This window comes from Sciurus vulgaris, assembly GCF_902686455.1.
Source record: "Sciurus vulgaris genome assembly, chromosome: 4".
NCBI classification, from domain to species: Eukaryota; Metazoa; Chordata; class Mammalia; order Rodentia; family Sciuridae; genus Sciurus; species Sciurus vulgaris.
The window spans coordinates 29948061-29973802 of NC_136464.1; the positions used below are offsets into that span (position 1 = coordinate 29948061).

At 36.9% G+C, this 25742-nt stretch overlaps 1 protein-coding gene across 4 annotated transcripts in view; it reads left to right on the top strand.

Annotated features, from left to right (window-relative positions):
- HPSE2 (heparanase 2 (inactive)) overlaps positions 1-25742 on the top strand; it is an 830988-nt gene that overhangs the window by 180338 nt on the left and 624908 nt on the right. The window lies entirely within an intron of this gene.

Here is a 25742-nt window from a genome sequence, read left to right on the forward strand (position 1 = left end):
ATTTAGATGGAAAATTACATAAATTGGTAGGAACTGGATTTTCTTTTCCCATATTTTCAGTTTAAAAAATTGAGATACAATTTATATATAGCAAGACAATTTCAAAAACTGAAGTACAGTTTATCTATGAAAACATCTTGATTGTATGATTTGATTGGTTTTGATAAAATATACCACCTCTGTTACCCACATCTCAGTTAATATCTAGAAACTTTCTGTTATCCAGAAAGTTCCCTCTTACTCTATTCCAGTAAACGGTTAGTTTCCAGAGGCGATCACTGTTTCACACATTACTTTACCTGTTCTGATTTTATTTGTTCCAATTAGTTATACATGAGAGCAGAGTGCATTTCAACTCATTGTATACAAATGGAAGCATAATTTTTCATTTCTCTGGTTACACATGATGCAGAGTCACACCATTCATGTAATCATACATGTACATGGGGTAATAATGTCCGTCTCGTTCTACTATGTTTCCCATCCTCATACTTCTTCCCTCCCCTCACTCCCCTCTGCCCAATCTAAAATTCCTCCTTTCTTCCCTTGTCCCCCCACCTCATTATGGATTAGCACCCACATATCAGAGAGAACATTTGGCCTTTGTTTTTTGGGGGTTGGCTTATTTTGCTTAGCATGATAGTCTTCATCTCTGTCCATTTGCCTGCAAATGTCATAATTTCATTCTTCCCTAAGGATGAGTAATATTCCATGGTGTATATATTCCACAGTTTCTTTATCCATTCATCCGTTGAAGGGCATCTAGGTTGGTTCCACAGTTTAGCTATTGTGAATTGAGCTGCTATAAACATTGATGTGTCTGCACCACTGTAGTATGCTGATTTTAAGTTCTTTGCTTATTATTAACTGAAGAGTGGGATAGCTGGATCAAATGGTGGTTCCATTCCAAGTTTTCTAAGGAATCTCCATACTGCTTTCCAGAGTGGTTGCACCAATTTGCATTCCCCCCACATCCTTGCCAACACTCACTGTTGCTAGTATTCTTAATAATTGCCATTCTGATTGGAGTGAGATGAAATCAAAGAGTAGTTTTGATTTGCATTTCTCTAATTGCTATAGATGTTGAACATTTTTTTTCATGTATTTGTTGATCAGTTGTATATCTTCTGTGAAGTGTCTGTTCAGTTTCTTCGCCTATTTATTGATTGGGTTATTTGGGTTTTTTGGTGTTAAGTTTTTTGAGTTCTTTACATATCATGGAGATTAGTGCTCTATCCAAGGTATTTGTGGTAAAGATTTTCTCCCATTCTAAAGGGATTCATGTTACTGATTGTTTCCTTTGCTGAGAAGAAGCTTTTTAGTTTGAATCCATCCCATTTGTTGGTTCTTGATTTTATTTCTTGTGCTTTAGGAGTCTTTTTAAGGAAGTCAGGTCCTAAGCCTACATGAGGAAGTTTTGTGCCAACTTTTCTTCTTTTGGGCACAGGGTCTCTAATTCCTAGGTCCTTGATCCACTTTGAGTTGAGTTTTGTGCAGGGTGAGAGATAGGAATTTAATTTCATTTTGCTGCATATGGATTTCCAGTTTTCCCAGCTCCATTTGTTGAAGAATTTTGCCTGTTCTTAAGCTGCCTATGTACTTTTTGTATCTGGCTTTTAAAGGTTAGGATATTGTTCCCAATATTTATCCATTTTATTATATGCATCAGCAGTTCATTTAAAATTTTTTTCTAAGTTGTTTTTCATTGTATGAATATCCTAAAATAGTATATGTTTTCTTATGTTAGTTTATAATGTGTTTTCAGTTTTGTAGAGTAAAAGGTTTTCATTATGATAAAGAACAATTTATCAAAATCTTCTTTTACAACTTTGTGTCCCATTTAAGAAATCTTTGTCTACTACCCAAGGGCACAAAAATTTTTCTCCTGTTTTCTTCTAGACATTTTATAGGTTTAGCTTTTACAGTGAGGTCTATGATCTATTTCACATAAATTATACTGAGGTCTATGACTCAGATTAACTTTTCCAGGGAGAGATTAATGTCTATTTTTTGCAAATGTTTATTCAGTTGTTCCAGCAATATTATTGAAAAGACTATATTGTTGGCTGACTCAGTTATGTAGTTGAGGATTTAGGCTATTGTTCATTAACATTTTTTTTTTTTCCTGTAATGTCCTTATCAGATTTTGGTAAGAAGGTAAGATTTATAAAATGAGGTTGAAACATTCTTATTTCCTTTATTTTCTCAAAACTTTTTTTTTTAAATTGATGTTATGTCTTCTTTGAATTTATCAATGAACCCAATTGTGTCTTAAACAGGTTCGTGGGAAATTTTTATATAAATGTAGCTTCTTGAACATATATAGGGCTCTTCAGTTTTCTGTTTTTGCTTGAGTTAATTTTGTTAAGTGTACATTTTTAAAAGAAATTTTCTCATTTTAATTAAGTTGCCAGATTTATTGCTCATATATACACTTAGGATTCTCTTAATGTCTGTAGAACCTGTAGTGATGTTTAAAAGATACCATTTTTTAAAAAAGTTTTAAAATTTGTTATTTTTAGTTATACATGACAATAAACTGTATTTTGACTTTTAGGGACAGTATAAATCCACAGAGCAGAAACTCAGAAAAAAATTTTTTTCCTTAATTATTCTTGTGAGATATTTATTAGTTTTATAATCCCTTAAAAGAAACATTTGGGGCTTTGTTCATTTTCCCTATTGTTTGTTAATTTCTACTGTGATCTTTTTTATCCCTTTTTTTATAATTAATTTTGGATTGAACTTGCCCTTTCTTCTCTTTGACATACTGATATCATTTCCTTTGTATATATACCCAGTGTGGGATTTTCAGATCATAAACTAGTTCTGTATGTACTATTTTGAGGAATATACTTATAGTTTTCCATAGTGGCTATATCTATTCACATATCCACCATAGTGTATAAGAGTTCCCTTTTTTCCACATTCTCACTAATACTTGTTATCTTTATTCTTTTTGATAGTTTCCATTCTAATATATGTGAGCTGACATATAATGGTTTTGGTTTGTATTTTCCTGACGATATCTGTTGATTATTTTTTCATGTACCCATTTGTCTTCTTCTTCTTTTTTTTTTAATTTTTAATTTTAATTAAAAATCATAAATTTACGTAGGGCAATGTTGTTTGATTCATTTTGTTATTTTTTTCCCTTCCCCCCTCCCCTCCCACCCCTCTTTTCCCTATACATTCCTTTCTTCCTCATTCTTACCACCCTCCTTATCCCTAACCCTAAACCTAACCCTAACCCTAACACTAACCCCTCCTACACCCCCCCCACCCCCGTATGTCCTCATCCGCTTATCAGCGAGATCATTCGTCCTTTAGTTTTTTGAGATTGGCTTATCTCACTTAGCATGATACCCTCCAATTTCATCCATTTGCCTGCGAATGCCATAATTTTGTCATTCCTCATGGCGGAGTAATATTCCATTGTATATATATGCCACAGTTTCTTTATCCATTCATCAACTGAAGGGCATCTGGGTTGGTTCCACAATCTGGCTATAGTGAATTGAGCAGCTATGAACATTGATGTGGCTGTATCTCTGTAGTATGCTGATTTGAAGTCCTTTGGGTATAGGCCAAGGAGTGGGATAGCTGGGTCAAATGGTGGTTCCATTCCAAGCTTTCTGAGGAATCTCCATACTGCTTTCCAGAGTGGCTGCACTAGTTTGCAACCCCACCAGCAATGTATGAGTGTACCTTTTTCCCCACATCCTCGCCAACACCTATTGTTGCTTATGTTCTTGATAATCGCCATTCTAATAGGGGTGAGATGAAATCTTAGGGTAGTTTTGATTTGCATTTCTCTTATTACTAGAGATGTTGAACATTTTTTCATATATCTGTTGATTGCTTGCACATCTTCTTCTGTGAAGTGTCTGTTCATTTCCTTAGCCCATTTGTTGATTGGATTATTTGTATTCTTGGTGTAGAGTTTTTTGAGTTCTTTATAGATTCGGGATATTAGCGCTCTATCTGAAGTATGATTGGCAAAGATATTCTCCCACTCTGTAGGCTCTCTCTTCACATTACTGATAGTTTCCTTTGCTGAGAGAAAGCTTTTTAGTTTGAATCTATCCCAGTGGTTGATTCTTGCTTTTATTTCTTGGGCTATGGGAGTCCTGTTAAGGAAGTCTGCTCCTAAGCCAACAAGTTGAAGGTTTGGGCCTACTTTTTCTTCTATAAGATGCAGGGTCTCTGGTCTGATTCCGAGGTCCTTGATCCATTGTGAGTTGAGTTTTGTGCAGGGTGAGAGATAAGGGTTTAATTTCATTCTGTTGCATATGGTTTTCCAGTTTTCCCAGCACCATTTGTTGAAAAGGCTATCTTTTCTCCATTGCATATTTTTGGCCCCTTTGTCTAGTATGAGAAAATTGTATTTATTTGGGTTTGTGTCCGTGTCCTCTATTCTGTACCATTGATCTACCTGTCTATTTTGGTACCAATACCATGCCGTTTTTGTTACTGTTGCTTTGTAATAGAGTTGAAAATCTGGTATTGCGATACCACGTGCTTTGCCCTTTCTACTGAGGATTGCTTTAGCTATTCTGAGTTTCTTATTCTTCCAGATGAATTTCCTAATTGCTTGCTCTATTTCTGTAAGGTACATCATTGGGATTTTAATTGGAATTGCATTGAATCTATATAGCACTTTTGATAGTATGGTCATTTTGACAATATTAATTCTTCCTATCCATGAACATGGGAGATCTTTCCATCTTCTAAGGTTTTCTTTAATTTCTTTCTTTAGTGTTCTGTAGTTCTCATTGTAGAAGTTTTCACCTCTTTTGTGAGATTGAGTCCCAAGTATTTTATTTTTTTTTTGATGCTATTGTGAATGGGGTAATTTTCCTTATTTCTCTTTCTGAAGATTCATCACTTATGTATAAAAATGCATTGGATTTATGAGCATTGATCTTGTAACCTGCTACTTTACTGAATTCATTTATGAGTTCTAAGAGTTTTCTGGTGGAATTTCCAGGTTTCTCTAAATATATAATCATGTCATCAGCGAAGAGAAATTGTTTGAGTTCCTCTTTTCCAATTCGTATTCCTTTAATTTCTTTGGTTTGTCTAATTGCTCTGGCTAGAGTCTCAAGAACAATGTTGAATAGAAGTGGTGAAAGAGGGCATCCATGCCTTGTTCCAGTTTTTAGGGGGAATGCTTTCAGTTTTTCACCATTGAGAATGATATTGGCCATGGGCTTAGTGTAGATGGCCTTCACAATGTTAAGGAATGATCCCACTATGCCAATTTTTCCTAGTGTTTTGAGCACGAAGGGATGCTGTATTTTGTCAAATGCTTTTTCTGCATCTATTGAAATAATCATGTGATTCTTAACTTTAGTCTGTTGATATGGTGAATGACATTTATTGATTTCCAGATGTTGAACCAACCTTGCATCCCTGGGATAAAACCCACTTGATCGTGATGCACTATCTTTTTAATATATTTTTGTGTGCAATTTGCTAAAATTTTGTTGAGAATTTTTGCGTCGATGTTCATTAAGGATATTGGTCTGAAATTTTCTTTCCTCGATGTATCTCTGTCTGGTTTAGGTATCAGGGTGATATTGGCTTCATAGAATGAGTTTGGGAGGGTTCCTGCCTCTTGTATTTCCTGGAATACTTTGAGAAGTATTGGAATGAGCTCTTCTTTAAAGGTTTTGTAGAACTCGGCTGAGAGCCCATCTGGTCCCGGACTTTTCTTTGTTGGTAGGCTTTTGATGACCTCTTCTATCTCATTGCTTGAAATTAATTTATTTAAGTTGTGTATGTCTTCCTCGTTCAGTTTAGGTAATTCATATGTCTCTAGAAACTTGTTGATGTCTTCGAGGTTTTCTGTTTTGTTGGAGTATAGATTTTCAAAATAGCTTCTAATTATCTTTTGTATTTCACTCATGTCTGTTGTGATATTTCCTTGTTCATTCCGAATTTTAGTAATTTGAGTTTTCTCCCTTTTTCTCTTTGTTAGCATGGCTAAGGATTTATCAATTTTGTTTATTTTTTCAAAGAACCAACTATTTATTTTGTTAATTTTTCTGATTGTTTCTTTTGTTTCAATTTCGTTGATTTCGGCTCTGATTTTAACTATTTCCTGTCTTCTACTACTTTTGGTGTTGTTCTGCTCTTCTTTTTCTAGGTTTTGAGCTGTAGTGTTAAGTCTTTTATTTGTTGATTTCTACTTCTTTTGTTGAATGCGCCCCATGAAATAAATCTTCCTCTCAGTACTGCTTTCATAGTGTCCCAGAGATTTTGATATGATGTGTCTTTGTTCTCATTTACTTCTAAGAATTTTTTAATTTCCCTCCTGATGTCTTCTGTTATCCATTCGTCATATAATAGTGTATTATTTAATCTCCAAGTATTGGAGAAGTTTCTGTTTTTTATTCTGTCATTTATTTCTAATTTCAGTCCATTATGATGTGATAGAGTACACATCTTCTAATTTCAGTCCATTATGATGTGATAGAGTACACTATCTTCTTGTATTTGCTAACAGTAGCTTTGTGGCATAAACATGGTCTATTTTAGAGAACGATCCATGTGCTGCTGAGAAGAAAGTGTATTCGTTCTTTGTTGTATGATATATTTTATATAAGTCGGTTAAGTCTAAATTGTTGATTGTGTTATTGAGATCTATGGTTTCTTTATTCAATTTTTGTTTGGATGATCTATCCAGCGGTGAGAGAGGTGTGTTAAAATCACCTAGTATTATTGTGTTGTGGTCTATTTGATTTCTGAAATTCAGAAGGATTTGTTTGACGTACATGGATGAGCCAATGTTCAGGGCATAGATATTTATGATTGTTATGTCTTGCTGATTTATGCTTCCCTTAAGCAGTATGTAATGTCCTTCTTCATCCCTTCTGACTGGTTTTGGCTTAAAGTCCACATTATCTGAAATGAGGATGGATACTCCAGCTTTTTTGCTGTGTCCATGTGCATGGTATGTTTTTTCCCATCCTTTCACCTTTAGTCTATGGGTATCTCTTTCTATGAGATGGGTCTCTTGCAGGCAGCATATTGTTGGATTTTTCTTTTTAATCCAATCTGCCAGTCTATGTCTTTTGATTGATGAGTTCAGGCCATTAACATTCACAGTTATTATTGTGATATGATTTGTATTCGCTGTCATTTGACTCATTTTGTTTTTTTGACATGATTTGGTTTCTTCTTTATTTGGCTATTCCTTTAGGCTACTTCCTCCCGTTGCTGATTTACATCGTTGTTTTTCATCTCTTCCTCGTGGAATATTTTGCTGAGAATGTTCTGTAATGCCGGATTTCTTTTAGTAAATTCCTTTAGCTTTTGTTTATTGTGGAAGGATTTTATCTCATCGTCAAATCTGAAAGTAAGTTTTGCTGGGTAGAAAATTCTTGGTTGGCATCCATTTTCTTTCAGGGCTTGGTAAATGTTGTTCCAGGCCCTTCTAGCTTTTAGGGTCTGGACTAAAAAATCTGCTGATATTCTTATTGGTTCCCCTGAATGTAATCTGATTCTTTTCTCTCGCAGCCTTTAAAATTCTGTGTTTATTTTGACTGTTAGGTATTTTCATAATAATGTGCCTTGGTGTAGGTCTGTTGTAATTTTGTATATTTGGAGTCCTATAAGCCTCTTGTACTTGGTTTTCCATTTCATTCTTGAGATTTGGGAAATTTTCTGATATTATTTCATTGAATAGATTGTTCATTCCTTTGGTTTGTTTCTCTAAGCCTTCCTTAATCCCAATTATTCTTAAATTTGGCCTCTTCATGATATCACATAATTCTTGTAGATTCTGTTCATGATTTCTTACCATCTTCTCTGTTTGGCCAACCTTGTTTTCAAGATTAAATATTTTGTCTTCAATATCTGAAGTTCTGTCTTCCAGGTGATCTATCCTATTGTTTATGCTTTCTATGGCATGTTTAACTTGGTTTATTGTTTCCTTCATTTCAAGGATTTCCGTTTGGTTTTTTTTCAGTATCTCTAACTCTTTATTGAAATGCTCTTTTGCTTCCGTTATTTGCTCTTTTAACTGTTGATTAGTGCGTTCATTTAATGCCTGCATTTGTTCTTTCATCTCCTCGTTTGCTTCCCTGATTGTTTTAATTATGTACATTCTGAACTCCCTTTTGGACATTTCTTCTGCTGTGCTGTCATTGGATTTTATTGATATAGTATCTAGGTTTGTTTCGGACATTTTCTTCCCTTGTTTTCTCATATTGGTCAGATGTCAATCGGACTCTGTGATATTGTAGATTTCCTCTATTGGCTTATAGTGACCCTGTAGATTTCCAGTGTATTACCTACCAGCCTTCAGTAGCCAGAAGTCTTGGATTAATTTGATAATGCAGTGCTTCCGAAGAACGCTGCCCCTAGCCCGCTACTGGTTCCAGGGAGAGAGACCTGGAGAGATCTCTTGTTGCACAGCCCTGGTTCCAGAGGCTGGTTGTAGGTCGGAGGTCTCCACTGGCTTGGGGACTTGTGGCTGGCTCTGTGTAGACAGGCTCTCACTGGGTGATTTGCCCTGAGAAGCTAGCCTAGAGAGGTGCTTCCCACTGGAGGGGGGTTGGGCTGCTTGGGGAAGTCCCTGGCGCCCTGTGCTGGTTGCTGAAGCAACCTGCGGGCGGGCCGGAGCTGGCCTTGCTGCTTCTGTGCAGAAGGACTCTCACTGGGGGGCCTGTTCCGAGAGGCTGTAGGATCTGTCCCTGTGGGCGGAGCCCACCGCCGGACTGCACCGAGCTGCCTGGGGGAGACGCTATCTGCCCTTTCCCACTCTAATAAGCCACTCGAATCTGGGCCTGCCACCCAGCTGAGCTTCGTTGGGTAGGGGAGACTCACCCCGTAGTTCTAACTTAGTCTGAGTCACTCAATGCCTCCCCTTCTTGAATCCTGAGTTCTGGGGCGACTGGAGATGCAGTCACCCTCTAGTCCGCCATCTTGGATCGCCCCGTGGAAAAAGCCTGCACCTGGAGGGGGACAATGCTGCCTGGAGAGGTCTCTGGCATCCCAGCCCTGGTCCCAGAAGCTGCTTAGGTGTCGAATATCTCCACTGGCTTGGGGACTTGTGGCTGGCTCTGCGTCGAGAGGCTCTCACTGGGCGGTCTGCCCCGGGAAGCTAGCCTAGAGAAGCGCTTCCCACCGGAGGGGGCTGGGCTGCTTGGGGGAGTCCCTGGCGCCCTGTGCTGGTCTCTGAAGCAACCTGCGGGCAGGCTGGAGCTGGCAGCGGGGCGGGCCGGAGCTGGCCGCGCTGCTTCTGTGCAGAAGGGCTCTCACTGGGGGGCCTGTTCCGAGAGGCTGGAGGACATGTCCCTTTGGGCGGAGCCCACCGCCAGACTGCACCGAGCTGCCTGGGGGAGACGCTATCTGCCCTGTCCCACTCTAATAAGCCACTCGAATCCAGGCCTGCCGCCCAGCTGAGCTTCGCTGGGTGGGGGAGACTCACCCCGTGGTTCTATTTTAGTCCGAGACTCTAAATGCCTCTCCTTTTTGAATCCTGGGTTCTGGGGCAACTGGAGATGCAGTCACCCTCTAGTCCGCTATCTTGGATCACCCCGTGGAAAAAGCCTGCAGCTGGAGGGGGACAATGCTGCCTGGAAAGGTCTCTGGCTGCCCAGCCCTGGTCCCAGAAGCCGCTTGTGTATCCGATGTCTCCGCTGGCTTGAGGACCCGTGGTTGGCTCTGCTTCGGGAGGCTCTTGCTGGGCGGTCTGCCCCGGGAAGCTAGCCTAGAGAGGCGCTTCCCGCTGGAGGGGGCTGGGCTGCTTGGGGGAGTCCCTGGCGTCCTGTGCTGGTCACTCTGTCTTCTTCTTTATTTGTTTTTTGGCTACTGGGGTTTGAAGCCAGGGATGCTTAACCACTGAGCCACATCCCCAACCCTTTTTTTTACTGTATTTTTAAAAAATTCTGAAAGAGAATCTTGCTAAGTTGCTTATGGCCTTGCTATTGTTGCTGATGTTGGCTTTGATCAGCTTCCCAAGTCACTGTTATTGTGGGCATGTGCCACCAAGCCTGGCTACCTATTGGTCTTTTATGTCTTTTGAGAACTATCTGTTCAGGTCTTTTGCCATATTTATGTTAGGTTTCTCTTCCTGTTGAGTTGTTTGAATTCCTTATAAATTCCTTATAAATTTTAGATATTAATCTTTCGTCAGATGTATAGTTTTCCTATTCTTTAGGTTGTCTCCTTACTCTGTTGATTGTTTCCTTGTGGTACAGGGCTTTTTAATTTGTAATCTGTAATCTCATCTGTCTATTTTTGCTTTTGTTTTTGATTTGCCTTTTGAGATTAATTCAAAAAAGTTATTGCCCTGACCAATGTCATGAGCCATTTTCCCTGTTTTATAGAGTTTTATAGTTTTAGGACTTACATTTAAGGTTTTAATCAATTTTTAGTTGTTTTTTTTTGTATGGCATGAGATAAAGATCTAGTTTCATTCTTCTGCATATTCAGATTTCCCAACATAATTTATTAAAAGGCTGTCCTTTACATGTATTCTGGGCAAATTTGTTGACTATCAGTTGACTATCGTTATGGCTTGGAACTGAAATGTCCCCCCATAGGCTCATTTTTTGAAGGTTTGTTCCCCAATGTAGCAGTGTTCAGGGCTCTTGGGAAATAATTGAATCATGAGGACTCTGAACTCATCAGTGGCTTTATCTTGTCCCTGGTTCCTTCTTTTCAATTTCTCTGCTTACTGGCTTCCATGAGGCAAGCAGCTCTGCTCTGCCATGTTGTGTGCTCCCTGCCATGATATTCTGCCTCACCAAAAGCCTAGAATCAATTGAGCCAAGTGACTAATGGACTAAAACCTCCCATAGTAAGCCAAAATAAAGTTTCCTTCTCCAAGTTTATTTAAGCAGATATTTTGTCACAGCAATGGAAAACTGACTAAACATAGAAAATTGGTATGAGGAGTGGTGTTGTCATTGAAACTATACCTAATCATGTGGTTACAAAAGCTTTTGGATCTGGTTTGTGGGAGGAATTTGGAAAAGATTGGAGATTCAGGCTAGAGAAGCTTTAGAATGTTGTAAGCAGAATTTAATGGACAATTCTGGTATGAGCTTTGAAGAACAGAGTCTGACAGGAATGTGGATGGTAAGGATTGTGCTAAAAATGTTTTTGATGAGATTGAGGACTCTATTGGAAATAGGAGTAGAGGCCATTCATATTACATTTTTGTCCTAGAACTTGTATACATTTTATCCATGTCCTGAGAATGTGTGAGGCTGGGTTTAAATATGACTCACTAATCTGTGGAGGAAATTTCAAGATATCACAGCATTCAGGAGATGGCATGGTCATTGCTGTCAGATTTTTTTTTTTTTTTTGCCATATTTATAGTGAGAATCAGGAGCAAAAACCAGAGTGGAAATATTTGAAAAGCTTGAAGTTTGGTCAGAATAGAAACCCATGCAAATTTGGGACCACAGAAGTTGTGGCTGCTAAAGAGATTAGTCTCATAAAAAAGAAGCCAAGTACTCAACACCAGGACAATAGGAAGGGTGCCTTGAGGACATCTGAGGAATCGACCAGACCACACCTATCTCAGGTTTAAAGGTATAAAAGTGCAAACTCATGTGAAAGACTTTTCTTTGAGAAACAGAGTATGAGGGTTCTCTGCTCCCACAGGGTTGCCTAGGACATTGTTTTTCCAGGATTTCTAAGAACTGAGACCACTGTAACTGTGGTCTATTGGGGCCTGGCTACTGTTCCTGCTGGCAGCAGACCTTGGTATCTTCCATGTAGTGCTAGTGTTGCAGGCGTGAAAAATTCAGGAGTTATGGGGTTATGGAAATTTCCACTGAGATTTCAAAGGAGGCCTGAGGACAATGGTAAATGTGAGTCAGGGTCTGAATCCCTGCATATAGTCCCTGGGAAGGCAAAGTGTGAAGTTGTTAGAGTGATGCCAAGGCTGCAGTTAAGACCCCTGGAATTTAGAGACACCAGGAATATGGAACATCTACCAAGGAATGCAGCAAGATAAGCCATATGGGCTTCAACCAGCAAGCCCATAGTGGCAGCGCTGCTGAAGCCCATTTGGAGTCCACATCTTGCTGAGTGCTCTGCTTGCAAGACATAGAACTATAGGATATAATGTTTTCCCACTGCTTTGGTCTGCTCCTTCCTTTCTATCCCCTGTATTCCTCCCTTTTGATTTTTTTCTTTTTTGTGGTGCTGGGGATTGAACTCAGGGCAAGCACTCTGAACTAAGCTATATCCCCAGCCCCTATTCCTCCCTTTCGGATGGGAATGTTTACCCTGTTCCTGTCCCACCATTGTGTACTGGAAATATGTAACTTGTTTTTGGATTTTATAGGGGCTCAAAACTAAGAGTTGCCTTGAGTTTCCGGAGATTTCAGACTTGGACTTTTGGACAATGTAAGAACTCTTGAGACTTAGGAAACTCTTGGAGATGGATCAAATACATTTTGCATTGTGAGATGGACATAAGTCTTTGAGGACTGGAGGCTATTATGATTTGTATCTGGAATGACTCCCAAAGGCTCAGATGTTGAAGGCTTGGTCCTCATTGCAGCAGTGTTTAGAGGTAGAGCTTTTAGGAAGTGATTGGATCATGAATGTTCTGACTCATCAATGGGTCAATCCATTGACGGATTCACAATTTGATGACTTTATTGGAAAGTAGTGGAAGCTGTAGGACGTGGGGCTCTAGTTGGAGAAAATCAGTCACTTGGGGCATGCCTGAAAGTGAATAGATTGCCCTTGGTCCCTTCCTGATACCTTCTCTTCCTTTATTTCTTCATTCCTCTTTCTCTGCTTCCTGGCCTCCATGAAGTGAACAGCTCTGCTCTGTAATGTTCTCCCTGCCAGGATGTTCTATTTTACCACAGTCGCAGAATCAATCAAGTCAAGTGACGGTGGATCGAAAACTCTGAAACCATGAGCTGAAATAAGTCTTTCCTCCTCTAAGTTTATTTTATCAGGTATGTTGTCACAATACTGGAAATCTGACTCACACAGTTATAAATGTATGGATGTATTTCTGGGTTTTCTGTTCTGTTTTACTGGTCAATTTTTAATCTACTACCATGGTGTTTTGGTTACTGCAGTATATTTTGAAATAGTGTGATTCCTGTAGCTCTCTCTTTTGCTCAAGACTGCTTTGGGTATTTGGGGTCTTTTGTGGTTTCATGAAAATGTTAGGATTTCTTTTTCTAATTTCTGTGAAGAACATCATGAGTATTTTGATAAACCTTGCATTGAATCCATGGATAGCTTTGGTATGAACATTTTAAACAATATTCACTTTTCCATTAATATGAGATGTCTTTCTAGTCCCTTGTTCCTCTTCAATTTCTTTGATCAATATTTTATAATTTTTACTGTACAGATTTTTCAACTCCCTGGTTAAATTTATTTTTAGGTATTTTTTAAAAAAATTATTATTTTGTAACTGTTGGGAATAGTATTGTTTTCTTGATTTCTTTTTTGGATAGTTCATAACTAGTATATGGAAATGTTGCTAATTTTTATGTATCTTGTGACTTGACAAATTTATTTATTAGTTCTAACAGTTGTGGGGTGGTCTCTTTCAGGTTTTCTATATATAATATCCTATCATCAGCAAATGTTGATAATTTCACATTTTCCTTTTATATTAGAATGTCCTTTGTTTCTTTCTTTTCCATAATTATTCTGGTTAGCACTTCCAAAACTATATTGTAGAGAAGTGGTGAGAGTGGGCTTCCCTATGTTCCTGATCTTAGATGATAAACTTTTAATTTTTCACTATTGACTATATTGTGAGATGTCAACTTGTCATATATAAATTTTATTACATAGATGTGTAATCCTTCTGTACCTAGTGTATTGTAAGTTTATATTATGAAATGGTGTTGATTTTTGTTAAATGCTTTTCTGCATTTACTGAGGATATTGTATGGTTTTTGTTCTTTATCTATTAATGTGATGCAACATATTTATGGATTTGTACATATAGAACCATATTTGCATCCTTTGGATGAATCTTACTTGATCTTGGTGAATACGTATTTTAATTCACTCTTGAGTTTGGTTTGATAGTATTTTATTGAGGATTTTTACATCCATGTTTGTTATAGATATTTGCCTTTAATTTTTTTTTCTTGTATTATCCTTGCCTGGCTTTGTATCAGGACAGTGGTATCCTTGTTAAAAGAGTTTAGAAGTATTCTGTCCTTTTTGATTTATTGGAAAAATGTGAGATTTAATATTAATTCTTTGTAAAATGTTTGATAAATTCAGTTTTGAAGCTGTCAAGTCCTGTGTTTTTTTTTTTAATAAAAGGCTATTTTAAAAAATTAAATAACTTTACTCATTATTAGTGTGCTCATATTTCCTATTATTTCAGATTCAGTCCTGTTAAAGTACATTTTTAGAAATTTATTCTGTTTTTCCTAGGTCATCCAATTTGTTAATAAATTGTTATTCATAGTAATCTTTTATTATCTTTGTATTTTTGTGACTTAAATTATAATTTATTTTCCCTCACATAATTTCATTGTCCTCTGTTCTCTTAGTACATTGTTTTTTATTTTCTTTGTCATTTTGAAAACAAACTTCAAGTTTATTGATTTTTTTATTATCTATTTCTATTTCATTTATTTCTGCTCTTGTTATTTCCTTTCTTCTGCTAATTTTGTGTTTAGTTTATTTTTTCTAGTTCCTAGATGTTTAATATTATGTTGTTTGAGATTGTTCTTTTCTTAATTTTTTTGTAGATGGACACAATACCTTTATTTTATTTATTTTATTTTTATGTGGTGCTGAAGATTGAACCCAGTGCTAGGCAAGAACTCTACCACTGGACACAACCCCAGCTCCAGATTTTTCTTTTTTTACATATGCATATATTGCTATATATTTCTACCTTTAAAAGTGCTTTTGCTGCATCTCATAAGATTTGCTGTATTGTTTCCCATCTTAATTGCCTCAAGATACTTATTTTTCTGTTTTTTAAATTTTTTAATTATCTTATTTGTTCTAATTAGTTCTACATGACAGAATGCATTTTGACACATCACACAACTTCTTATTCTTCTGATTGTATATGATGTAGAGTTACACAGGTCATGTAATCATATGTGCACATTGGGTGATAATGCCCAATTAGTTCTACTATCATTCCTACTTATACCCCCTCCCCTCCCTCCATCCCTCCTTCCCTCCCCTCACTCCCCTCTGTCTAATCCAAAGTACCTCTATTCTTCCCTAGCCCACCCCAACCTTTATTGTGAATTAGCATTCACATATCAGAGAAAACATTCAACCTTTGGTTCTTTGGGAATAGTTTATTTCACTTTGCATGATATTCTCCAGTTCCATCCATTTACCAGCAAATGCCTTAATTTCATTCTTAAGACGGAATCATGTTCTATTGTGTATATATATGACAATTTCTTTATCCATTCATCTGTTGAAGGGCATCTAGGCTAATTCTATGGTTCAACTATTGTGAACTGAAGTGCTATAAACATTGATTTGGCTGCACCACTGTAGTATGCTGATTTTAAGTCCTCAGTATTAACTGAGGAGTGGGATAGTTGCGTCAAACGGTGGTTCCATTCCAGGTTTTCTGAGGAATCTCCATACTTCTTCCATTCCCACCACCAATGTATGCGTGAACCTTTTTACTTACATCCTTGCTAACTTTTATTGTTACTTGTATTCTTGATAATTGCCATTCTGACTGGAGTGAGATGGAATCTCAGTGTTGTTTTAATTTGTATTTCCCTGATTGCTAGAGATGTTGAAAATTTTTTATATATTTGTTGATTGATAGTATTTCTTCTTCTGTGAAGTGTCTGTTCAGTTCCTTAGCCCATTCACTGAAAGGGTTATTTGGTTTTTTGGTGTGAATTTTTTTGAGTTCTAGTGATTAATGCTCTATCTGAGGTATGTTTGGTATTTTCTCCTATTCTATAGGCTCTCTTTTCATGTTATTTTTCCTTTGTTGAGAGAAGCTTTTTAGTTTGAATCCATCCCATTTGAATTTTTTATTATATTTTTATTTGTTCTTATTAGTTGTACATTACAGTAGAATGCTGTAGACCATACATAATGGAGTGTAATTTGATAGACCATACATACATGGAGTGTAATTTCCATTTGCTGATTCTTGATTTTACTTCTTGGGCTTTAGGAGTCTTGTTAAGGAAGTCAGTTCCTAAGCTGACATGGAGATTTGGGTGTACTTTTTCTTTTATTAAGCTCAGGGTCTAAGCTCAGGGTCTAAGCTTAGGTCTAATGCCTAAGTCCTTGATTCACTTTGAGATGATTTTTGTGTAGGGTGAGAGATAGGGGTTCAGTTTCATTCTATTACAGATGGATTTCCAGTTTTCCAGCACAATTTGTTGAAGAGGCTATCTTTTCTCCAATGAATGTTTTTGGCGCCTTTGTCTAGTAGATAACTGTATTTATGTGGGTTTGACTTTGTCTCTGTTCTGCTCTACCTGTTTTGTTTTCGATATTATGCCATTTTTGTTACTATGGCTCTGTAGTATATTGTAGGGTCTGGTATTGTGATGCCTCCTACTTCATTTTTCTTGCTAAGGATTGCTTTGGCTATTCTGGATCTCTTATTTTTCCAAATGAATTTCATGATTGACTTTTTTTCTATTTCTATGAAGAATGTCATTGGGATTTTAATAGGAATTGCATTAAATCTGTATAACACTTTTGATAGTATGTTCATTTTGACAATGTTGATTTTACCTGTCCAAAAGCATGGGAGATCTTTCCATCCTCTAAGATTTTTTTCAGTTTCTTTCCTAGTGTTCTGTAATTTTCATTGTAGAGGTCTTTCACCTGGTTTTTCAGACTGATTCCTAAACATTTTATTTTTTTGAGGCTATTTTGAACTTGGTAGTTTTCCTAATTCCTCTTTCAGTTGATTCATCACTGATGTATGGGAACACATTTGATTTATGGATGTTAATTTTATATTCTGCTACTTTGCTGAATTCATTTATTAGTTCTAGAAGTTTTCTGGTGGAATTTTTTGCATCTTCTAAATATAGACTCATGTCTTCAGCAAATAGTGATAGTTTGAGTTCTTTTCCTACTTGTATGCCTTTAATTTATTTCTTATGTCTAATTGCTCTGGCTAGAGTTTCAAGAACATTGTTGAATAAAATTGGTGAAAAAGGACATCCTTGTCTTGTTCTCGTTTTTAGAGAGAATGCTTTCAATTTTTCTCCATTGAGAATGATGTTGACTTGGGTTTAGTAGTTATACCTTTAATGATGTTGAGGCATGTTCCTACTATGCCTAATTTTTAGAGTGTTTTGAACATGAAGAGATGCTGTATTTTGTCAAATTTTTTTTTGCATCTATTGATATAATCATGATTCTTGTCTTTAAGTCTATTGATGTAATGGATTTCCTTATGTTGAACCAACCTTGAGCCCCTGGGATGAACTCCACTTGATTATGGTGCACTATCTTTTTAATATGTTTTTGTATGGAATTTGCCAGAATTTTTTAAAGAAATTTTGCACCTACGTTTATCAGGGATATTGGTCTGAAGTTATTTTTTGTTGATGTGTCTTTGTCTGGTTTTGGTATCAGGGTGATACTAGCTTTATAGAATGATTTTGGAAGGGTTCCCTCCTTCTTTATTTCATGGAAAAATGTGAGAAGTATTAGTGTTAACTGTTCTTTGAAGATCTTGTAGAACTCAGCTGAGAATTCTTGTGGTCCTGGGCTTTTCTTGGTTGGTAGGCTTTTGATGGTATCTTCTATTTCATTGCTTGAAATTGACTCGTTTAAATTTTCTATGACCTCCTGATTCAATTCAGGTAGGTCATATGTCTCTAGAAATTTGTAGATGTCATTGGGAATTTCTGTTTTGTTGGAGTACAAATTTTCAAAACAGTTTCTGATTATCTTCTGTATTTCAGTAGTCTCTGTTGTGGTATTTTGTTTTTCATCATGAGTTTTAGTAATTTGAGTTTTCGCTCTCTCTTCGTTAGTGTGGCTAAGGGTTTTTCAGTTTTATCTATTTTTTCAAGGAACCAACTTTTTGTTTTGTCAGTTTCTTAGATTATTTCTTTTGTTTCAATTTCACTTATTTCAACTCTGATATTAACTATATACTGTCTTCTGCTTTTGGTGTTGATTTGTTCTTTTTCTAGGGCTTTGAGATGTAATGTTAGGTCATTTATTCATTGACTTGCTATTCTTTTAATGAATGAGCTCAGGGTAATGAATTTTTCTCTTTGAACCTCCTTCATAGTGTCCCAGAGATTTTGATATGTTGTATCACTATTCTCATTTACCTTTAAGTAATTTTTATTTCATCCCTGATTTCTTCTTCTATCCATTCATCATTCAGTAGCATATTATTCAGTCTTCAGGTATTAGAGTAGCTTTTAGTTTTTATTCTATCATTGATTTCTAATTTCATTCTATTATAATATGATAGAATGCAGAGTATTATCTCCATTATAATGTGATAGAATGCAGAGTATTATCTCCATTGTTTTGTATTTGGTAAGAGTTGCTTTGTGGCAAAAGATATGGTATATTTTAGAGAAGGATCCGTGTGCTGCTGAGAAGAAAGCATATTCACTCATTGATGGATGAAATATCCTATATATATCTATTAAGTCTAAATTATTGATTATATTATTTAGTCCTGTAGTTTCTTTGTTTAATTTTTGTTTGGAGGATCTATCCAGTAGTTACAAAGGTATGTTAAAGTCACCCAGTGTTATTCTGTTGTGGTCTATTTGATTCTGTGCCTTCAACTTTCCCAATGAATCTTCAATTTGGTCTTTTCATGTTATCCCATAATTCATGGAAGATCAGTTCATGGTTTCTTAACATATCTCCATGATTAACTCTGTTTTAAAGATTATGTATTTTGTCTTCATTGCCTGAAACTCTGTCATCCAAGTGATCTCATCTGTTGGCTATGATTTCTATTGAATATTTAATTTGGTTTATTGTTTCCTTCATTTTAAGGATTTCTGCTTGTTTGTTTTTTTCAGAATCTCTGCCTCTTTACAGAAGTGATCTTTCACTTCCTGTATTTTCTCTCTGATTTCATTCATTGTATTGCCCTTTACTTCACAGATCAGTAGAACTATTTTCATTCTAATTTCATTCTCTGACATTTCTTCCACTGTGGTGTCCATGAATTCTGTTATTTATATTGATTCGTTTTGGACGATTTGTTCCCTTGTTTTTCATATTGTTTGTGTGTCTGCCCATGTAATAGTATGGATCTGAGGCAGTGGAGTTTCTACCCTATGGAATAATAGTGTCCCTGGAGGTTTCCAATACCTCACTGTTTAGGGGGAGACAAATAATAACAACAACCAACACAAGCAATGTACAGCATTAAACTACATAGTTCCTACTATAATGTCTGCAATGTTAATTATCACAATACACAGGAATGATATGATCAGTTATTGCCCATAATAAAAACAGCAAGTTTTCAAAAGGGTTTACCATTTCATTTGGTGGACAGGGTGAGAACAGAAGTAATAAAGAATGTGATGATTATGAGGGAGGAGGAGAAAAGGCAAAAGTAAAAGATTAAAGGAAGAGTGAAAGAGAGAACAATTGAGATTGGCTGTGAGCAGAAGAAAATAGAGAATCATGGGAATTAGGTAGGAGAAAAAATACATATATAAAGTAAAAATTAAAAAAACCAAAAGAATACAAAACAAATTTAAAATATACGAATTAAATATTGTAGTTCACAAAAAACTAATACATGAAAAATAACTGACTTCAAAATGCTAGAGATGAGGAAAAAATATAAAAATGTATAAATATCCATGCACAGTGAAGATCACAATTAAAGTGGAACATGCCTGTAATCCCAGCAGCTTGGGAAGCTGAGTCAGGAGGATCGTAATTTCAAAGCCAGCCTCAGCAAAAGCTAGGCACTAAAGCAACTTGGTGAAACCCTGTCTCTAAATAAAATACAAAAAATGACTAGGGATGTTGCTCAGTGGTCAGTGCCCCTGAGTTCAATCCCTGGTTACCTGCCGCCAAAAAAAAAAAAAAAAAAAAAAAAAGTTAATAGAGAGAAAAAGAATTTAAAAAAAAAAAAGGAGGAGGAGGAGAAAAAAAAATCTTGATGAAAGGTTAAAGAATTCTTTCCCTTGGAATTCAAAATATTCTCAACTTCTTTTCTCAGCAATTTGTTTTTTCTTTTCTCATCACCTCTGAATTGTGATGCTCCACTTTTTGAATTGCTGAAGTGAGAGAGAGAGTCCCGCAGGCAGAATTTCTGGTGGCAGGGTTTAGGCTGAGGCAGGTTCCAGGCTCTTGGCTGAATGCCAGTTGGTCTGGAGATTTTAAATCAGCGCATCTCCAGTGCCCAGTACTTGCTGGTCTACTTGGAAGATTTTACCCCAAGGTATCTCCCTTGCGTTCCACTCGTGATGGAAGAGCCAATTCTTAGTCCCCCATGTCACCTGCAGACTCCATGTTTCCTGATCTTGAGTTCAGTCTCCAATCTCTCCTGTCCCCAGCATTCTGAGTACCTGGCCAGATGCATCCCTCCCAGCAGGTCCTGCAAGCAGTTGGATTGGAAGGGGAGGGGTAAAGTCATGTGGTTTTTCCCAATCAGTTGTCCCCTGTGTAAACCTCTCTCCATGTTTGACTTTCTCATGGTCGCTTAAGCACACTCTGTGTCATGCAGTGTGTGTTTACCAGGCCTATATTTTGGGCCAAACTTGGGTTTGCCAGGAATCAACTTTCTCAGCTGCTGGTCCCTGTTCTGCATCTGCAAATGGTTCCTTCCCTTGTCTTCCACATGCCACCTGGAGAGATGGTAGCTTCTTTCCCTGCACAAGGGTATCATACAGCACATCTTTCAGGTTGTTGGGCAATGTCCTTGATCTCTGAATGCTCCTTGCCCAGACACACCTTGGGCCTCCCCAAAATGCGGGTTCCTTTAATTCCCTCATCCCTCGACTATGCTCACTGAGGGACAGCTCTGGCTCCTGCTTCCAGCCCGGCCATGGCAATGGCTGTGCTGTTGGGGATTTTTTCCTTATTTTATTATATCCAACCTCTGGTGTCCCTGTTCTGCTTTGAATGTCCAGTTGTAAATTCTAGTAAAGTCTCCCCCTTTTATTTTGTTCACCCACCTTGCAGACAAGCTGCCTGTGTGCTTTCTTGGTTTTACTTCATTAGAGCAGCCAGGAATGTGAACTCCTCTATCTCGCCATATTGAAAAACTCAGGATACTTTTTGATTTCCCATTTGAGTTCTTCTATTTAGCCCATCGATTGTTGAGGAGCATATTAGTTAGTTACCATGTTTGTGAATTTTCTGAGATTTCCTGTTATTGATTTCTAGTCATACTATTATTATCAGAAAAAAACCAGTTGATGTGAATTCAGTTCTCTTAATTTTATTCACTTCTCTTGTAGCCCATCATATTTCTATTCTGGGACTATTTTATTTGCAGTGGAGAAGAATGTGTATTCTGTTGCTCTTGCATAGATTGTACTATATATTTCTGTTAGGCCCATTTTATCTAAATTGTAGTTCAAGTCCAGTATTTTGCTACTAATTTTCTGTCTGGATGATCTGCTAATTGTTGAAAAGTGTGCTATTGAAATCTTGTACTCTTATTTTATTGTACTCTCTCTCTCTTTAGTTCCCTTAATATTTCTTTTATATATTAACTGCAAGGTTGGTTGCCTATATCCTTGTAATTGTTATAGCCTCTTGATGAATTGACCCTTTGATATTTTATAATGACCTTCTTTGTCTTCCTTTTACAGTTTTAACTTCTAGTCTATTTTATGTGATATATCCCCTGCTCTCTTTTGATTTCTGTTTCTATGAAGTATCTTTTTCTTTCTTTCACTTTCACTGTTTGCCCTTAATGTGAGGGAATCTATTGGCCAGCAGATAGTTAGGTCTTGATTTTTTCTATTCAGTCAGACATTCTTTTTTTTATCAGATAATTATTCCATTTACAATCAAAATAATTATTGATATGTAGGAATTTACTACTGCTATTTTATAACTTGTCTTCTGATTTTTAAAATATGTACTTTGTTTCTTTCTTCCCCTGTTCCTTTCATTCTATTTTTAAAAAGGTTTTTTCTAGTTGTATACTTTGTAATATTTTCTATTTATTTTTTGTGTATCTACTATAGATTTTTGCTTCCATGGTACTATGAAGCTTATATAAAATGTCTTACACACTTAACAGGCTATTGTAACCTAACTATTAACTATGGTTTCCTACAGTGACTCTTCATTTTTACCTTACCCCCAAGCATTGTTTTATCTGTTTGATGTCAAAGTTTACTTTGTTTATATTCTCTGACCTTTTATTTCAGCTATAGTTGTCTTTGGAGCATCACACTAGAGATATAATTACTTTATACCCCACATTACAGCCCAGTATATTCTGAATATGATTTTGTATCACTGATGCCACTGTGCTTTGTGTTTTTAAAATATTTTTGTTATCTTGTTACTTTTTGATATAGTTTAAGAACCACCTTTAGTAATTCCTGTAAGGCAGGCCTTTTGATGATGAACTCCCTTAGTTTTTGTTTTTATGGGAAAATTGTTTATATTTCCTTATGTTGTAGTCAACTTTTTCACAGCTATGACCAAAAGACCTGACAAAAATAATTAGAGTAGGAAAAGTTTATTTGGTGGCTTATGGTTTGGGGGCTTATGGTCTTAGTTCATAGACATCCAACTCCATTTTCTGAAACTCAAGGTGAGGCAGAACATTTTGGTGGGAGAGTGTGGCAGAAGAAAGCAGCTGAGAACATCACACTAGGAAGGAGAGAGAGAGAGAAGAGGGGGGAGAGAAGGGCGGGGGGGGGAGAACTCTCCTCTCCTGAGGGGCAAAATATAAACCCCAAGGGCATAGACTGATGCACCTTCTTCAGCCCACCCCACTGGTGTACAGTCACCGCTCAGTTAATTCCTCTCGGTATTAACATAATGATTAGATTAAGACTCCTATTACCCAGTTATTTCAGCTCTAAACCTTCCATTGTTTCACATATGAACTTTTGGGGCACATCTCATAGCCAAACTAAAACACCTTCTTTTTTTTTTTTTTTTATCAGGTTTACCACACTAGATACAAGAAATACTAACAATAAATTAGGTATAGTCCCTGCCCTTGTAGAACTTACATTTCCAGTTTAAAGTACATGTCAGGTCTTCAAGATAACAGAAGTAATTCCACCACTCAGCTTCTCATTTCTTTTAGTGAGATCACAACATAGCACAACTAACAACTAGAGTTATAAAATACAGTGGTAGAGGTGAAGGAAACCTCTGGTATCATCTGTTCAAGTCTCGTTTTACAGAAATAAAGCTGAAGAGGTGGCCATTTGCACCTAGAGTTTCTGTTCTGAGTTTAAGTTTGATGCTTTTCTCATCACCAGGCTTCTCACCCCCCACCAAAAAAAAGAGCAGATTTATTTTGTAATAGCAAAATTCAAACCCTAGTAGCATACCTGTGCAGTTTTTACCTGTTGGGCAAGGATCTGAACCCTATTAAAATTAGTGTACACTCTTTCTCATCTTATTCTTTGTGATAAACCAGAGGAATTATTATAATCCAAGTGCTGGCCTGTGGGACACTCTCATGCCCTCAGAATTCAAGGGTTAGATAGTAAGGGTTATTTTTGTCAGGCAGCATCTACCTGCTAGGCCCTTATTTCCCTGTACTTCTAATTTTTAATATAAATTTTTAGTTGTAGGTGGACACAATACTTTTTATTTTATGTATTTATTTTTATGTGGTACTAAGGATGGAACCCATTGTCTCACAAGTGGTGGCAAGCACTCCATCACTGAGCCCCAGCTTCAGCCCAAATTTCTATTTTTCATAGTGTTTCTGAGCTGCCTGGGAGTACTTAATCCAAGTAAAAGCCTAGCACCTTGGGGTATGAGTACACTAGTCTAGCATTTCCCAGTTATGTGCCATTGACCAAAAGGGAACCCACATATAAATTACAGAAGTACTATTTTCCTAGCTGCAAATTTATATCCTACTATTTCAACTATAAATATACTTTGTTGGTCCATAATGTGTCAGGTACCACACCACAATAGGGACATAAATATGAAAGTCTGTGCCCATCAAAAGTAAGTAATAGTTGTACTAGGAACACCTGGACCTGGAGGAACATGGTCTCCAAAAAGGATTTCATAGAGACCAAATTAACAATAGGTATTAGAACATGAAGAAAAAGAATAAGAATTCTGCAGGTGAAAAAGAAAACTGCATTCATTTACAGTGAGAGAATGCCCATGAATGTGACGGAAAGAGACTACACACCAGTATCTACAAAGATAATGAGAACCATGACATGAACCACTAGTATTCCTGAGACTTGGGGGATACAATGATATTAATCTCTCTCTCTCTTTCTCTCTCTGTCTCTCTGTCTCTCTGTCTCTCTCTTTTTTTTTGGGGGGGTGGTGGTGGTTTTTTAGATTAAACCCAGGGTCTTGTGCATGCTATATAAGTTCTCCACCCCTGAACTACTTACCTCAGCCCTTTTACTTATTTTGATACAGGTTTTTGATAAGTTCCCCAGGCTAACTCAAACTTGTAATTCTCTTACCTCTTGAGTAGTTGAGATTGCAGGCATGTGCCAGTGTGCTCAGCTTAAGCTTTTTATGTCAGCACCTAATTTAAAAAATGCTGTTTGTCAAACTTACTTAAATGAAAGAGAGAAAAAAAAAAAAAAAACCAACAACTTTCCCAAATTTTTTAAAATATATTTTTTAGATATTGATAGACCTTTATTTATTCATTTATTTATATGTGGTGCTGATAATTGAACCCAGTGACTCACACATGCTAGGCAAGCACTCTACCACTGAGCCATACCTCCAGCCCCTTCCCAATTTTAATAATACAAAGAACTATATTTACCATTGTCAAAGTAGTTTATCCTCTCATGGACTGAGTAGTTTGAAAAATATCTTTGAATAGGATTTTAACAAAACCTACAGCCTATTATTAAACCTTAATTTTTAAAGCCATGAATGCTCAATTTCTTCCTATGGAACCAATAAGATTTTTATTTTTAACCAATTTCCTTGTCCAATTATAAATGTGTATTTCTCAGCTCTTCTTCTTCAACTTGGTAACTAACTGATGTAGAAATGTCAATTTGGTTTGAGTCACCACTGTCTACTACATAAATGACTACATCTGTGTTTGAATAATAACATCTCCAGTATGGTCTGTCCTCCTAAATCCCAAATTTAGAGTTTAAGGTTTTTGTCTGTTACCATCTCTGCATTAAATCTGATAGGAGGAATAGTAGTAATGACTTTCTCAACCTATGATCTGTACCAAATTGTAGTTTTTTCCTGCACCATTTGATTCCAAAATTAAAATCCCCATTTCCTGGGTTTCAAAGACTGGAAAAAAATAATTGAAAAACAAAAACAAACAAAAAAAAAAAAACCAACTACCAGTGATGCCCCCCTAGTCCACTGTCACCCATTTCCGGAGGCAGGCCTCAAATCAGCAACAACTGCTATTCCAACTCCCCCTTCCCCCACCCACCACTGGCTTTGTCCTCCAGCTCCAGCTCAGAAGCAGTCTCCTCTCAAACCAGTCAGCCAGCAACTTCTACATTGGACTCCTGGTCCATATTCCATTATTTCTGATGTTGTCTTTGCTGGATACATGGTCTTGGTTTACAAGACTTTGAATATATCATCCCACTCTTTCCTGGTCTACAGGGATTGACTGAGAGATGACTGAT